General features: G+C 36.8%; 1 protein-coding gene across 3 annotated transcripts in view; it reads right to left on the bottom strand.

Annotated features, from left to right (window-relative positions):
* elfn1a (extracellular leucine-rich repeat and fibronectin type III domain containing 1a) overlaps nt 1-16,847 on the bottom strand; it is a 112,061-nt gene that overhangs the window by 92,999 nt on the left and 2,215 nt on the right. The window contains exon 2 of one of the 3 annotated variants that reach the window (XM_084408996.1): nt 16,108-16,243. The exons of the other annotated variants lie outside the window; for them this stretch is intronic. The gene's annotated coding sequence lies outside the window, so the exon portion shown is untranslated. The remainder of the gene's footprint in view (nt 1-16,107; nt 16,244-16,847) is intronic. 3 annotated transcript variants of the gene reach the window in all.

The following is a 16,847-nucleotide window of genomic DNA, read 5'->3' as shown; positions in this document are numbered from 1 at the left end:
CAAATGAGAGCAGGAGAGAGCTTACTGCTTTCAGCTCCGCGCTGCTGCATGGCAACTGCAAGGCACACATACCCCCCCCCCCCCCCCCCCCCCCCCCCACACACACACACACACGTCTACACCCACAGCAATTTAATCAAACACACTTAGAGCAGGCAATAACAACAGGTATTATGTAACATAATCATCCACATGAGCCAGGGTTGAGATTACTAATAACAAGCAGTGATGAGCAGAACTGTGTTTAATACCCCTATATTCACTCCCTAATTGTTCTAACCTGCCAGAGATCACCCCCGAGAAAACATACCAATAGCTCTTTGGCATGTAAATCGGGAAACTGAGAATGACTCAAAAGAACTGAAACCATTCGGGGAGGATTCGTAAATGAATCCCTCCAAAAGACAAGACAACAAGCGTATTTGTTTCTGGCTTTGGACGCATTCAGTCGAATGCCATTAGATGAGTCATGTGCGTACTGTATCTCTCCATTACTGTCATCAGTCGTGGGCCGAGCAGGTGGTTTACTGGGGTTTCTCACCTGCTGCTGGCTCCTCTCCAGCCTCTGCTGAGACTCAGTTCCCTGATCAGCTGATGCAGAAAACACAACACACCAGTCCTGATGAACACTTTTACTCCAGCATATATGCATCAATATCTGTATCTGCACTTACTTTAAAGTCATAGCTACAAAAAAAGCTGTTGAACATTTCCATTGTTATCGTCCAGGGGGGGGAAAAAGGCACTGAACACGTTCCTCTTTTGTTAGGCGTATTGGGCTAGGGGGTAAGTTGTCACATTAAACAACCTATGATAGCATTTCAGACTCATTTCAAACTTGAAACAATTTTGAAACAAAACAATTTAAGAAAAAGCAAAAATGTGAACATAAAACATACTCCAAAAGACAAAAAAAATTGGGGGAGGGGGACGATTATGTGACAATAAAACAAATAACAAGAAAAATACTCTTTTCTTAATGAACACCAGTGTGTCTTTATTGTGTTCACTTGTTACCCGATAGCTATACAGCAAAAATATTATAATTTACACTACTGTTCAAAAGTTTGGGGTACTTATTTTGTTTTGAAGATGAAATGAACTAGATGTTTAAAGCCGACGTACATGCTAGATAAGCATGGACTTTTGTAATTGGACTTTTTACATTTTATATTCCTGTGAGAGAACAAGCACCAGTCTCCACTACAACATGAAAACCAAGTCAACAGAAAATCAAGTCTGCAGATGAGAAATAATACACGCACAAATGTCTTAAATTCTTAAACAGCTCTCAAAAGTGCCTTTGCTCCTCTTTGCACCAAAACTCCAAAATTACAGCATGTAAAAATTGTCAAATCCAATGAGCCGTGGCACTGTTAAATATCCCCAGGCTCACTGAAGCAGAAGTAAAGCAGAGAGGAAGCCATATACTGATTTCCACAGCCATGGTCTTTTGACTTTCCCTTTGATATCTGTGCTTTCCAAAATTCCTTCCAGGGGTCATAGGACATCTGTCTTACATGATGTCATGTAAAGCAATGTTTTGACTTTGAGTTAATTATTCTGTATCAGCAAAGACAACCGGTTCTCCAGGCAATAGAGCTTCCATTCATGCCTGTTTCCCCCCCATGATACAAACAGACCAAGCAAGAGAGATCAACTCCAGAGGTCAAAGCAATCTGCATTTTATTGTCTTACACACTAACTGTTAATATTACCACTGAGCAGAGCAGAGATCTGCTACGGCATGAGCTGTTCAGAGCCCGAGAGGAGTGAACGCAGATGCAGTCCAGCGCAAACATGGGCATGACAAAGGCAGCAGTATCCTCAGGGCCCACTGCCAGCGTCTTACACTAGAACTATGCACCTGCTGCCAAAATGTGTTGTTCACACACACATATACAAGCAAAATATACACCGGCAAGGACATGGAGCCATGGAGAACTGTCTGGCTTTCTTATATTTTGTTATATACAACAGATGTGCCTTGCAGAATGATGATAACGTAACACGACGGATGTAGATTTTTAAATGTTGAGGTCTGCACCAAATCCAATTTTTGTGACCAAAAATTGCACAATATCACTGTTGAAAAGAGCAGCATATATACAGTATATATATATATCTACAGCATGCTCTTTACAGCAGTGTTGTGTATAGATAGATAGATAGATTTGGTGCTTTTGAACATTTCGGTTGAGTAAATGATTCAGTGGCTTACTTATGAAACCTGTCATTTATATTGTTTCTGAATATATAATAATAATATATATATATATTTTTTTATATGTTATATGTTTGCTGTTTTTGCCTATATAGAGCAGTGTACAGATGACAGGAAACAGATCAGGAAAGGGCCTCGAGCCAGGACTCAAACTCAGGCCCCCTGAAACGCTACTGCATTGATATCGGAGCAATGTCCGCAAGGCTATGGCTCTGATATAAAAAGCATTTTTTAACAAATTGGTTGAATGAATGATTCAAATGACTCATTCATAAATACAGTCGTTTGTTGCCACCTACTGGCATAACGAGCCACTGAAAAATCCCAACCACTAATAAAGACTAATAGTCTGGAATGCGCAAAAAGGCGTGATACAAACTGTTGGACTCGGTGTGTTCGCAAATATTCTACACTTTAGTGTTTCGCCTTTTAGTTGCACTGGATTGTTTTCTCTCCCGCCGGGCTTAATGCATTTGTGTCAATGCAAGATGTAATGTTGTGAATTAACATTTCCAGTGTATTAATGATGTCCTGGTGTGCGCAGTGTACTGTATCGATTTCCACTTCAAAAAGAAAAAAATGTTCTAACTAAAAGCAAGTAGTAAAATCAAAACTGAAATCTGTGAATACTGAACTGGTTCATGGCAGAAACATCTCTTCATATGCTTTAGCCTGACTCAGACTGTCGTAGCCCATTTTTAAGGCCATATTTATATTTCAATCTATAGAGAATTACATTTCTCAGATGAATTTGTGATTAAATGGTAATAGTCCGATGGGAGAGTGAAGAAGAAATTGAGGAGGAAAACGTCAATTACTGAGTATGTGATTAAAGTTTTATACGTCACTCAACACAGCTTAATTTTGTGACCAGCCGATTTGGTGTAAACAGAGGTGATGTGTAAGATATGTGCGACAAGGGACAGTGTATCCTTCAGAGCACCCTTCCTCTTCTTCACGGGTTAGATGGAGCAGCTTCTGGTCCATCTCCTGAGGGAATATCTAGCAGAAAGGCTTCTTGCATATTTAACCAGGACTTTTCTCTGCTGATGAGATGAGACCTGCTTTCGCCATGCTCTTTTCAGAACATTCCCACACTGAGACACACCGCTTTATGTTGGGATACAGAGAGGCAGAGTCAGGATTGCATGTTTATATATTTAATATATATATATGTATATACTAAATGTAAATGTAAATGTAATACGATGAAACCAGCATTGGCTCTACCAAGGCTCATTGCATTGGCGGTTTCTGGAGCAATGTGAGTAATGAGAGGTGAAAGACACAACCGCCCTAATTAAAAGTACACAGGAAAAAAACGCGAACCACCAGAGATAAGCATTTAACCGTGAAAATATGATCAGACAGTTAGGGATACAGTTGTTTGGATAAAAAATAAATAAAGTCTCTTTTCCACTCAGGGAGATATTCCCTACTGTTTTGAATGTGGGTAATGTAGATTTATATGGTGGTCAGAAGAGATTAGAGTTTTTAATCAGACCCAGATCTTATTGGAATATCAAATAGAATTAATTGGATTTTCTGCCTTTTTATAACATGATTAATGTGCCCAGCCCTCGTCGTTTTAAGCAGCTGGGTGCCTTAAGAGCCTCAGCGCTTTACTGTATTTTCACGAGCATGCTTCACTCTCATGGGTGGAGAGGAGCAATAAAAGTCACACTCATAACAAACAAGGTTGACAGCGTATGAACTGAGTGGATTTATTAATTCAAAGGTCATTAATCATAGCTAATCTGATGAATTATGTAATGTTAATCAAATAAGATTGGGTTTGGTTTGCCGCAGGAAGGACAGCACTTCTGTTATTGTCTTGCCGATTACCCGAGCACATCCTTGGAGGGATTTTTAGATTTGGTTATTACATTTAGGAAATTCGAATGAAGGAAGGAAAAGGTCTGGGTTTGTTGGGGGTGGGGAGAATAGACAATGCATTGAATTTCTTACTGGGAAGGTAAGTGTGGGCAAACTGCAGCATGTTTGTAAGCAAATTACCCTTTCCACAATGAGGAAACGAGATAGAAAAAAATTTTAATTTAGTCTAAATTAAGCTAGCTTGGGATCTAATGCTGATTTGTTGTAAATCATAAACTTTATATTTTGCAATAAATGAAAGAAAAATTATAAATATTAATATATTTTTACTGTAACAATTGAATATCAGTTCAATAGATTGTGTAAAAATGACACTGTTGTATGATCATCACTGGATTCAGATGAGAAGGCCAAGACCTCTGATGAGGTGGGAGAGGTAACCTTAAAAAAAAAAAAAATTGGACGATTTGTACACCATTTGTACCCTATTTGCAGAAAGTGCCAAGATGCGAGTGCCAAATTTATGTTTGTGAAGACTCAAAATGGTTGTACAATTTGTTTTTCTGTACAAGCACAAAATGTTGAAGCTAACATACAGCAGAGAACATTTGCTGACAGCTGTTTGCATGCATTTATGAGGGAAATATCAACAAGAAAAGGAGAATTAGAGCAATGATCCACAAAAATCCAAAGCCCTTTTAAGAAAGACAACGCTTTTGGCCATGGCATAGCCTTCCCATTTAAGGCCAACAGTAACCTCTTTACTTGCTTTTCTTCAATCCAGTCCAAAATTGAGAGCCTTTATTTACAGACTAATTTCTTCTTTACATTTTTAGATGCCAGAAAAAAAATACAAATGGAAAAATAGAGCATCAAACCACCCCTGAGTTTTCATCATTTGCGCATTTCATTGATTGCCTTTTATAACCCTGCATGTTAAATATTTCATTACTAATCGATCTAGACTTTAAAAGCCTCATTTGAGAATGGCTTGAACATTTACTGTAGTATTCAAGAACACACACACACACAAGCACAAAAAAGACAACATTAGGCTGGAATATCCTTCTTTACTTGCATCTGATAGCTCTGTAAAACTGGAGTGTGCTTCTCTGCGCTGCTTTAAATCTATAGGACATTTTAACAGCGTGTACACTTACTCCATGGCTGTGTAAAAGTGATAGGATCAGATGGAGGTAAATACCCACAGCACAGCCTGATCACGTTCTACTTTTTTCCTGCTTTTCTACTCAAGCAGAACCCAGAGGAGATCGTTCTCACGTCTTTAACTCTCTTACTGCTTTCTGGCTCAGGTGGTCCAGCGCTGAAGTGAGAAGCTGTAATTGGTACGCAGTGCTTCCGTGAATATCCATATTTATCTTCAGGATAACACCTCACGCGCGCTACAATCTACAATCCCATGGTGAGAAAGTGCTTTTCGTGCTCCCCTTTTCTCTCTCTCTCTCTTTTACAGTATCTCTCTCTTCCAGTCTTTTCCCGCCTTCACAATAGGTAATCAGCGGGTCATTCTGATTGGCTGTGAAAGCCGGCGCTGTTTAATGAGAAGCAGTGGCCATGTGGGTAAGGAGACAACAGGTGGAGCATCAGTCTCACGCGCTGCAGCTGGGGAGGCACCACTGTTTCTACCAGCTGTCGGGCCTGGATAATAATCATTAAAACCGCAGGCCTGCAAATCATCTTCATACAACACGGGCAAGGCTGCCGTTAAGGACTCGCGTATTATCGCCTCATTTGGCAAGAACGTTTTCACGTGAAAACGAGGGATGGGTTTTGATCATTTCGGATCGACATGCCAACGTAATTACTGAAATCCACCTGGACTTTGGCAAAGCATGTGAACAGACGGGGGAAGAAAAGGCGGTTGAATGAATGTCACAGTGTAATCTGAATTGGGAATGTCGTAAAAAGGCTTTCTTTAAGCTTGGCATGCAGTGAGATCGAATTTATTGCTAAGGGCACACAAATATACTGAGTTAAATTGATTTAATTCAGTAGGTGTTGCTGTGTGAAGTTGCTGCCCTGAAAGCCCAATGCTACGTCCACCTTCATTAGGCTGCAATCCATCATCATCGGATTGGCCGCTTTTGTGGAAATGACTAGGCAGAGGTCTACATGGCTGGAACCACTCAAGGCAAAACAACAAGTGACAAACACTTTTTAAAAGGCTGCAAAATAATCTGTAGCTTTTTGCCGTTTCGTCTCACCTATTCCCAAAACGGATCCAAGAAAAGACCACAGGAAAAAGAAAAATCGCCAAATAATATCCCAATTGTTTCTGCTAGACAACAATGAGATTAAATGCTCAAATCACCTTCTTGTGAGATTTCTCTTCTGATTTTTCTCAGACATGTGTCCTCCGGAGTTTCAAAAGAGATAGCAACAATGACACTGTGATTAGATTTGCCAAGATATAAACTCCAACATCTTTCATCAAATTCTTCCAAGATCAAATTATCTGAACGGTGATATCTGGTTCATTTTGTAGCTCTATACTCTTACCTTGTCAAATACACCTCATTTCTTTCTCAGAGCTCAACAAAAAAAAGATGGCCTAGGGATAATATGAGAGAGTTGTGATGAAAGTAATTAAATATGTGTATATTTTTTAAATTGAAAAAAGATATAAATATAAGCACAGATAGATAGATAGATAGATAGATAGATAGATAGATAGATAGATAGATAGATAGATAGATAGATAGATAGATAGATAGATAGAAATCTCAGTTACATCTCCTGAGTCTCCAATAAACTCCAAATCATTAATGCAATTAAGAGGTCTGCCTCCACTTCAAAGAGTCCCTGAGTGTCTGTAAAAATCTGGATGTAATACTAAAGCAGATTGTCAAACCAGCAGGCTTAAATCAAGCTAACAACAAATTTTTCAATGAATATGGAACTTGAATCTTTCAAGAGTGATGTATGCACTGTAATTATATACAGATGCATGTAAACCTCTGAATGAAATTAACGCTAAAAGAGGTCTGAGCAAACAGAGGTCCCATCCGCTGAGCAGCGAGATAGTCTAATTGGAGCGTTAGCATACAGCGTAGCCAACAAACTGTGTGAATATTGGCACATTTTTAATAAGTAGACGCTAGGACTGTATGTTTTCCGGCAACTTCAGAGACAGTTTCTATGGCAACTGTGCTCTTTATCTCCACACTGCAAGGGAATATCAGTTGATTTCCCAAAGATTTCTAATGAAAGTAGTGCTCTTTAATCATGTGACCTCTTAACTAGGCATTAGATAAATGATATAAAACAATCCCCAGCCCTTAATTATGGACAGATGCTTGCTCTGAGGTAAGCCTCTGCCAGCCAAAAGTGAAATTTATGGTCCATCGTGGCAGAAATGCTTAGAGGCCCTTAAAATCTGATGCATTAAAACCCATCTTGGCAGCTGGTGCAATATGCAGTCAGTAGAGTTTAAAAGACAGTTTACTTAATTATCTCCTGAACTTTGAACAACTAAAGGAGTCCTTAATGGTATTCCGGAAAAGCAGGGATCAATGTTGCACATTAGCAAGAGACTGGTCATAGAATCTCTGTCCTTTTGGCTTTGTCATATTAATAGCATATTAGTAACAGGTTCTTGTTAAGCGCTTGGTCACATTCAGCATCAACAATGCTCCACATGTCTGCTAGAGAACTCTACAGACAGCCCTGAAAATCTTCCTCCCTGTTAAGTATCAAAGCTATTTCTTTGAACCAGTAAATGGACAGATGGTTGCAAGAGTCTTATTGAAAATGTTTCCTCAGACTTTAAACATTCCACAGTGCTGATTTTGTATTTTGTATTTATTTATTTATTGGAGGAAATGGCATTGATAAGTTACATGAGAAATGTGGGTCTGTCATTTCAACTGTGTCAAGAGGTTCTCAAAAACAATCTAGGAAAATATCTACACTGTAAAAAAGAAAAAGTTGCAGCCTTAAAATTTTTAAGTATAATCAACTTGGATGTTTAAGTCATTGCAACTTAAATTACATTAAACTGACTTAAAAATGAGCTGAATTTGTATAACTTATTAGCAATGTTAAAGCAATGTAAAAACATATGTTGTCATAACTTATTGATCATATAATTTTTTTACAGATAGTTTAAAACAAAGTTCATACAAATGTGATCATTGTGTTTATGGTGCATGGTTTCCCCGCACAGAAGAAGGAAATTCATACAGGTGTGGACCAACATGAAGGCGAGTAAATTATGACCAGATTTTCATTTTTGAGTGAACTATCCATTCAGTTGAAGGTTTTTTTTATATTTTTTTTATTACGTTTATAAAAGTGAATTCCTAAATATCGTTACGTTTAAGGAATAACACCCCATGACAATTTTCCAAACGGAATTAAACAACAAAAATAATCAAAATCCATTTTAATTCAGAAACTGGTAAAATGCTCATCCATGAAGAGGCATATTTAATCAATTCTACATAGGCTATATTAACTGTATTTTTTTTATTTATTTGTAGGCTAATTTATTTGCATACGTTATAGAAACACGTTCTTCCAACTGACCAACATAACACATTTATGCCACCAGCTTTGTATTTGAAGTTCAAGTTTTGTGTAAATGTCTTGGTGGCCGCTGACAAAAGAAAACAACAAGACGTCTCAAAAGGATGGAAAATATTTGATATCCGCTGTTTGTATAGAGTGCATAGTTCACGCTACCGGCGTGCTTGAATACGGACCGATGACCTGCCCGACTCTTTCCTTTGTGATGCTGTCAGAGGAAAATATCCTCTCGTATACTTCTCCCCATGAACAAGATAAGTCTGTCAGAAATAAAAAAGGAAGGCGCTCTGTCCGTACGTGATACGGCTCTACACACGGATAAATTGCCCTGCAGATTCAATTGGGGGGCAGGATGGAACTGAGGGAAACCTGAAGAGTGGACTCTTTGAATTGTCATGTGGGCATGAAGTAGCCTATTATTTACTGTGATGAACAAGCCACACAGTCAGATTATAAATGAGCTTTTCCCCAGGAGAGGGTAAACAGTGACACACTTGACACAAAGACAGACATGGTGTTTGCTTTCACAGCTTTTTCCTCCTCTACAGCCATATGTACAGCAGCACCACACGATGAATGATATTACCTTTGCTTCCCATTTGATTTCCTGAGAGACATCCCATTTTACACAATATCCCAATCTGTTTGAATTGTCTTTGGTGAGCAGACGAAGACATTAATCAGATCTGCAAGTATGAGACAGTTTTGAGTTTTTTTTTGTTTTGATTTTTCCTTCCAGAGGCCAAAAGCATTTTCTAGCAGATGGCAGTTTGGCTGTTTCCATGCACCTGTTTCTCAATTTATTTCTACTTTCTTTCTCAACACATTTCTAATATCTCATCCTATTCTGTCCCACTAGGCAATGAGTCAAATCTTGAAACGTGATAAACGAACCGGTGCAATTTTTTCATTTTCAAATGGAGTGCAAAGTGACAGACCATGTTTCCAGCCGTCTTGATTCCAGAAGTATTCGAGATTTCAAACTATTGCTTAATACATAGTTCTAGTCATGAAATAAACAATGCAGCTCTGAAATAAGTCATGACATTTTAAACTTGGTTTCACTTTATTTTGATGGTCCCTTTAACACATTTTGTTGACTATAAGTAACATTGCACCTACATGTCTAATAACTCTCATTAGAGTGCAAGTAGAGTATCAGTATACAGGTAGGGTTTGAATAAGTTGCAGAGTTACTTACAGTCAATATAGTCCAGTCTGTTGGAGGACCATCACAATAAAGAGTTAGCAGATATTAAGCTGGCAGTCTAATACTCTAATAAGAATGTGTAGTTGCTAATGTAGTTGCAAAGTTACGTATAGCCAACAGATTGTTCAAAAGGGACTGTCAAAATAAAGTGTAAAGTATTTGAAAACGATACAAAGTCCAAGTACTTAATGTTTTTTTTTTTTTTACAGGAGAATGAAATACACAGCTAACAAAGTAGTCTGATTAACATATACAATCAAAATGACTGTAAAATATTAAACTACACTGAAAAAATGGCATAGATACAGTTTTCACTCAGAAATTGCTAGTAAATATCTTAACTAATTACAAACAAACAGCAAGTCACACATTCAATTTAAACATGACATTTTGAAGTAGAAACATATGCAAATAATGTTTTATTTACTTCAAAAATATTTTTTATTAGCGTGTACTGACATACAGTAATTGATTATTAGTGTAAAATATTCAGTTATGTTACATGTCCCCTGTTTGTTTGGACTTTTATGTTGTAAATGTATTTCTAGTTTCCTGTTTCCTATGTCTAGTTTTGTAGTCCTTTTGGTTCCCCTTGATTGTATCCACAGGTGTGTGTCATTACCCTGTTATCTTGTTAGTTTGTCTGTATCTATAGCCCTTGTGTTTCCCATGTTGTTTGTCAGGTCTTTCTATAGCTGTCATGTTGGTGCACTCAGTTTTGTTTACTCGCAATTTTGTTTACTCGCGGTTTTGTTTACTCACGGTTTTGTTTTGCAGCTTTTGAATTGTTTGTATTTGATGGTTCATTTAATAAACCTACTAACATTTTGGATCCAACCTGCATTTGGATAGTCTCTGATTTCGCCACATGACAAATACAATACATATATAAATATATGAGTTGTTTAAGAATGTAAGAAGACAGACTTGATTTCGCCTACACTTTTTTATTTTTATTAGCAATGATGCTGATATGTAATTAATAATAATAGTGATATATAATTTCTATGAAGAAAATGACTGAGATGGGAGTTTTACTTCTGAAACTCTATCATCATCACCATCAAAACTATCATTATTTCCATTATTATATTGCAGTTTACAAACACACACATTCAGTTTTTTAACTATGCATTTTACTACTAAATTCACAGTCCATGGCTTCTGTCACCAAACTAAAAACCCAGCATTCACAGTGAGCCAGCGTGTCGTTCATTTACAAAAAGATTTGATATAAAGTAGAACTAGAAAGTATTGATCATGACAAGAGTATGAAAGCCCTTGTATATCTCAGTGAGGGACCAGCTGAGGACACTATGCTTTTCCGTCCAGCCAAAAGCATTATTAAGAACTGCACATGGAATTTACAAGAGCACACTACTGGACTCAGGCTTTATATTGAGAGTCTACCCTGAAATACTCTTATGCAGTGTATTTGGACTGCTGCACAAGTATTATATTGGCTTTGGCTTTGGAGTCATTGCACAGGCCTTGAGTTTCCATGTGAACTAATTAGAGTGATTGCTATATGGACATTTCTTTCAATAGGAAGCAATTTTACAGTGAGTGTGTGAAGTATATGCAAGCGTCAGCTCTTGCTTGACATGCAGAGTGATCAAGAATATTGATCCTGTTAAATACAATGACACTGTGATGGAACCCTGACTAAAGTTTGTTCGTCATTCTAAAAGGATTTTAGAAATATTTCTTATTATTAATGTTGAAAACAAAGTTTTTGTTAATATTTTTATGGAAAACGTGATACCATTCAAAAGATTTGGGTTAAGTACGATTTTCTTTTTTTATTATTAATACTTTTATTCAGCAAAGAGGGAATAAGTTGATGCTGTTACAAAATATTTATATTTCAAATAAAAGCTATTATTAAAAAGCTCAAATTAAGCAGCAAAAAATTCAGCTTTGCCATTTCAGGAATAAATTTAATTTTAACATACTGTATATTAAAATAGGAAACAGTTATTTTAAATTGTAATAATATTTCAAATATTATGGTTTCATTTGATTAAATAATCTTTATGTATTTTTGATTAAACAAACGTAGCCTTGGTGAGCATAAGAAACTTCTTATTTTTTTATTTATTTTTACGTTTGTAGTATATATACACACACTATACTATATTGTAGTATATAGTATATGTAGTAGACTGTTAGGTTAGGGTTCATGTTAGTAATAAGTTGACATGTAGTTGCAAAGTTACTTATAGTCAGTAGAATGCCTGTTGTGGAGCATCAAAATCAAGAGTTAGCAGATATTAAGCAGACAGTCTACTAATACTCTAATGACTGGTAGTTGACATGAAGGCTTATAACCTTTTTAATGGCTGAAGTCTGATTACACTGTATTCTGCACAAACTGTCCTAAAATAATAAGTGAGCAGCATGTATGTAAAAGTTTGTATTTTTGACAAAATTACCTTTATGTCCCCAAAAGCACAACTTTTGCTTTGCATGAATCACACATTTTATCGATACACCAATGGTTTATGGTTTCACTGATCTTATAACGCCTAAAAGCATGGCAATCTGATTGATACCTGCTCTGTGTGCATATTCATCAGTCAAGCACACATGAGAAAATGACAGCAAGAGAGAGAGAACTCTTTGAGGAGAGTGGCTGGCTGCTCAAAAACTCAATCAATAAAAGAACCTCTGAAGTGAGCATTGACAAACCTGTTATGTATCACCAGCTTTAATGGATTTTGCAGGTATACAGCCATGCTAGTCTGTATCCAGACCTCTAATTACTTCGCAGGAGGGATGACAACGACGAAGGGGTGGGGGGGGATATTGGAAATGTTCAATATCCCTTATGCTCCTGGACGTGATGCCTGATCACTAAAGGATTTGTCCATAATAAGAGTGCCGACAGCAAACCGCACGGTAATTTCTAGCAATAGACATTAATGAAAAGAGATACTTCAGACTGGTCTCAGTGTATGGGTCAATGATATGTAAGTGCTAAAGATGGAAAACGTTTCAAGTAGCAATAGCGTATTTTCATTACACTTTGAATACATGCGACTGGACACTATAAATAAATAAATAAATAAATAAATTGTCTCTATGATAATATAATTTCCTGTTTATTTTTAATTTTTATTTTTGCTGTATGTATAGGTTGCACCACATGACATTTCTATTTCAAATAAATAATTTCATACCACAATATTTTTAAAAAAGTTCCCTTTTTTAAGAATGTCACTCTGTTAATGAGGCTTTTAAATATATTATTTTGTTTATATATATGTTTACAGTTTACCTACTTCTGATATCAGACTGAGTTTTATTTGCCAAGTGTGCGCAAACACACGAGGAATCTGTTATGGTTTTTACAGGAGCTCTTGGTACATGATACACATACATACAAACATACACTGTATAACATGAGAACAGGCATTTCAATGAGACTAAGGAAAAAACATAAATAAATAAAATAAACAATATATATATATATATATTTATATACATATGTATATAACTGTGTGTGTGTGTGTGTCTGTGTGTGTGTGTGCGTGTGTGCGTGTGCTTGCGAGCGTGCGTGTGTCATTTTGTATTCAAATATACATATTTTAATAATCGCAGAACAATTGTTTTCAAGTCATTGCATGTATGAATTGCATTTTGTATTTTTGAATCAATTAATAGATTAGACAAAAAATAAGCCCCATTGACCCATGCCATAGCCACATCGATTTAGTTATATTAAATACTGTTTGGACTTAATTGCATCCAGTTTATGCTGTAAGCAAGATTCCAGATCTATTGCAAAACTAATTTGCATGTACTGTCCAGAACTGTAGCCTTCACTAACTTCACATAGGTTCTTTAAAGGGACCATCTGTTTCACCGACAGTTCCAAAACACTGGTCCCACTTAGTCAATATTATCTTATCCTAATAGCTTTGAGAGCATAATTAGTATTAAAGACAGCTGTGACTGACAGTGACATCTTCTGTGTTAGAGTTGCAATCTCCAAAGCAAACTTTGCCATGGTGCTTGCAGGGTTGGAATGGCCCATACCGCTCGGTAATCGCTAGCCATGCGGTTAATGACTCATACGAGCTGCTGATTCAAGGTGAAGCTGTTAATGCCATTTGTGTGCTTTCCAAGAGATACAATCGCAACAACTGTGCAATCTTTGCTTTGCTAAATTGAAATAAAACAGCACTCAAGGGCAAAGGATGTAAGGACATCAGCTTTGTAATTCAACCTTATCTGCAAGTTCCAGTCACTTATTTAACACGTTGTAGATGCCACCGGATGCTCACTGAAACCTCCATTTCCCCTTTCTGAACATTTGCTTTAAATTTTAATTACTTGTCAATTTTAAGCTGTCCCAAGGCTTAACACTTGCTGTCAGCTCCCAGTCAGTCCCTCCCAACACGGCAGTGCATTGCTGCCAAGAGGTATTGTGCTCGGGATAAGAAAAGTGAAGAAAAAAGCTTCAAAAACAGACCTAGTCTTGAATCTCCATGTCACTGTATTGAAGGCCCTCAAGCATTCAGGTATAGTAAAACCTTTGTTTGCTACAAGACATATCCAGCTGCTAATGTGCATTGAAGCGCAAGGGACATCGCCACAGGCTTACAACATCCCCATCAATTTAAAATCAAAAGGCTGCCGTCTCAATGTGTAAACAAGAAACGTCTATCAAAAGTACATACTTCATATCACAACAAATCAAAGCCCAATATGCCACTTCAGTCCAACAGCCTCTCATGGGTGTTCAGGACCACGGACAGCCCCTCCTTTCCTATTCAACCTCCTCCGCCTCAGTTCTAGGATACTGGCGTATGAATAAAAATAGGGCCCTTCCAGTCTCATATAGTCACGTCACATTCCTGCATGATACCAAGAGGTCTATCCACTGTGTTTATAGATACTTTTGTATGTATAATCTCAGCTATGTATAAGTGCCTATACCTGTAGCTTTCCTAAAATACAGCTACAAGTAAAATTGGTATCTTAAGTTATGAATAAAGCGTGCATGTCTAAAATTAATCAGATGAATGTTTTATGTATTAAGGTAATCTGGAATAATGAATCTGCAGCCAATGAGATTGCTTGCTCAACTTTTATATAAAGTTTGTTGTTTGCTGTAAGCTAGTCCTGCAGTGAGGTTTCAGGGGTCCTCTGAAACCCTCCACCTCCCCCAGCTCCACCTGCCTAGATCTACTATGGGATTTATGTGTTTATTTATGCAGCAGCAGCAATAATCAACATCAGCAGCGTAAGAGATCTATATTACTATATATATATATATATATATATATATATAAAAAGCGACAGTGGAGAGTTTTATTTTTCTATTTCAAATAAATGCTGTTCTTTTAAACTTTCTATTCATCAAAGAATCATGAAAAAAAAATGTATGATGCTGGTTTGCACAAAAATATTAAGCAGCACAACTGTTTTCAACATTGATAAAAATGAATGTTTCTTGAGCCGCAAATCAGCATATTAGAATGATTTCTGAAGAATCATGTGACACTGAAGACTGGAGTAATAGCCATTGGAAATTCAGCTTTACAGCAATATATTAAATGTTAAAATATATTAACAAAGATATATATATATATATATATATATATATATTTAAGTAATAATATTTCACAATATTACTATTTTAACTGTATTTGTTATCAAATAAATTCAGCACTGGTGAGCAAAAAGGACTTTTTTCAAAAACATAAAATCTTTCCAACCCCAAACTTGAAAAAGTGAAACCGTTCTGATTAAGAGTTATACTTGTTATATTCTAGTTATTAACATCTTAACAGCCAAAGCAAGGAAACTATTTCAGTAGTTATTTTATTAGCTTACTTACAATACTACATTTATACCGCAGCTATAATAGACACAGAAAGAAACCAACATTATAATAATGAATAAGCTATAATTTCAAATATCTCATAGTTTTGACTGCTATAAATGTCTGCTTCTGCCTTATATATGTAAATATTCTCTTTTATTCTCCTCTGTACTCTGGATCACGGCACTCATCTCTCAGAATGATCGGTTCAGAACTGTCTTTATCCATTATAAACACACTCAGTGGGGCTGTAAAAGCCTTCTACCTCACATATCACCAACAATTGCACTTGTGTTTTATGACTCTATGTATTAAGTGAGAACATTGGGGTGGCTATAATTTATCATTCGTTATGCCATATGTGAGTGTTGCAGGCATAAAGGATGCTTTTTATAAAGCCAGATAATATGATATTAATGTGAGAGTGCTAATCCAACACCGCACATATAGACATACCGTTTTCTTTCACCCCCATCTTGCCATCTTCCGCTCACTCTGTCTATCGTTCTGTCTATCCATCTCTCTCTCTCTCTCTTTCTCTGTATCCGCGGCACGATTGCTCTCTCCTCCACAAAGAGCCTGGCTCAGACACCTTGCATACAAAACAGCTGACTCAATCTTCAAGCTGCATAATCAAGATAAGAGAGATGGAGAGAGAGAGAGAGAGAGAGAGAGAGAGAGAGAGAGAGAGAGAGAGAGAGAGAGAGAGAGAGAGAGAGAGAGAGAGAGAGAGAAAGAGACAGATGCACACATCTAGCAAATTATGTTTTTGTTTTTGTTTTTTGAACAACGCAACTCTTTGTTGAACGTTAGGTTATGGTTAGGCGCAGCTCTTGAGTAATTCCTCCTGACGAATTATTTAGATTTGATTTTTGGATCCAGAATGATTTAGATTTGCCTTTTACCAATTAATTAAAGTGAGGGTGGAGATTCTCAGTGTGTCTGATGTAGCCTAAAGAGTGTGATTCACCATCGGTCATCTATGTACAGGTTGTAGTGAATGATATTTCAGCAATGATACCAACATGCACAAAGATCCAAAATAATAAAAATATGAATAATCATTCCGACACAGGGTTTTCAATCGGGTACCCTGAATGTACTCCAGAGGGTCTTTGAGTAAGATATTTCAAACATATAAAAATTACATGTTCATGGCATTTAGAGCAGTTATATATATATTGTTACTAGAAAAT

This window comes from Rutilus rutilus, assembly GCF_951802725.1.
Source record: "Rutilus rutilus genome assembly, chromosome: 1".
In the NCBI taxonomy this organism is placed as follows: domain Eukaryota; kingdom Metazoa; phylum Chordata; class Actinopteri; order Cypriniformes; family Leuciscidae; genus Rutilus; species Rutilus rutilus.
Note: the sequence above shows the minus strand (reverse complement) of the source record. Positions and strands in the feature narration are given on the sequence as shown.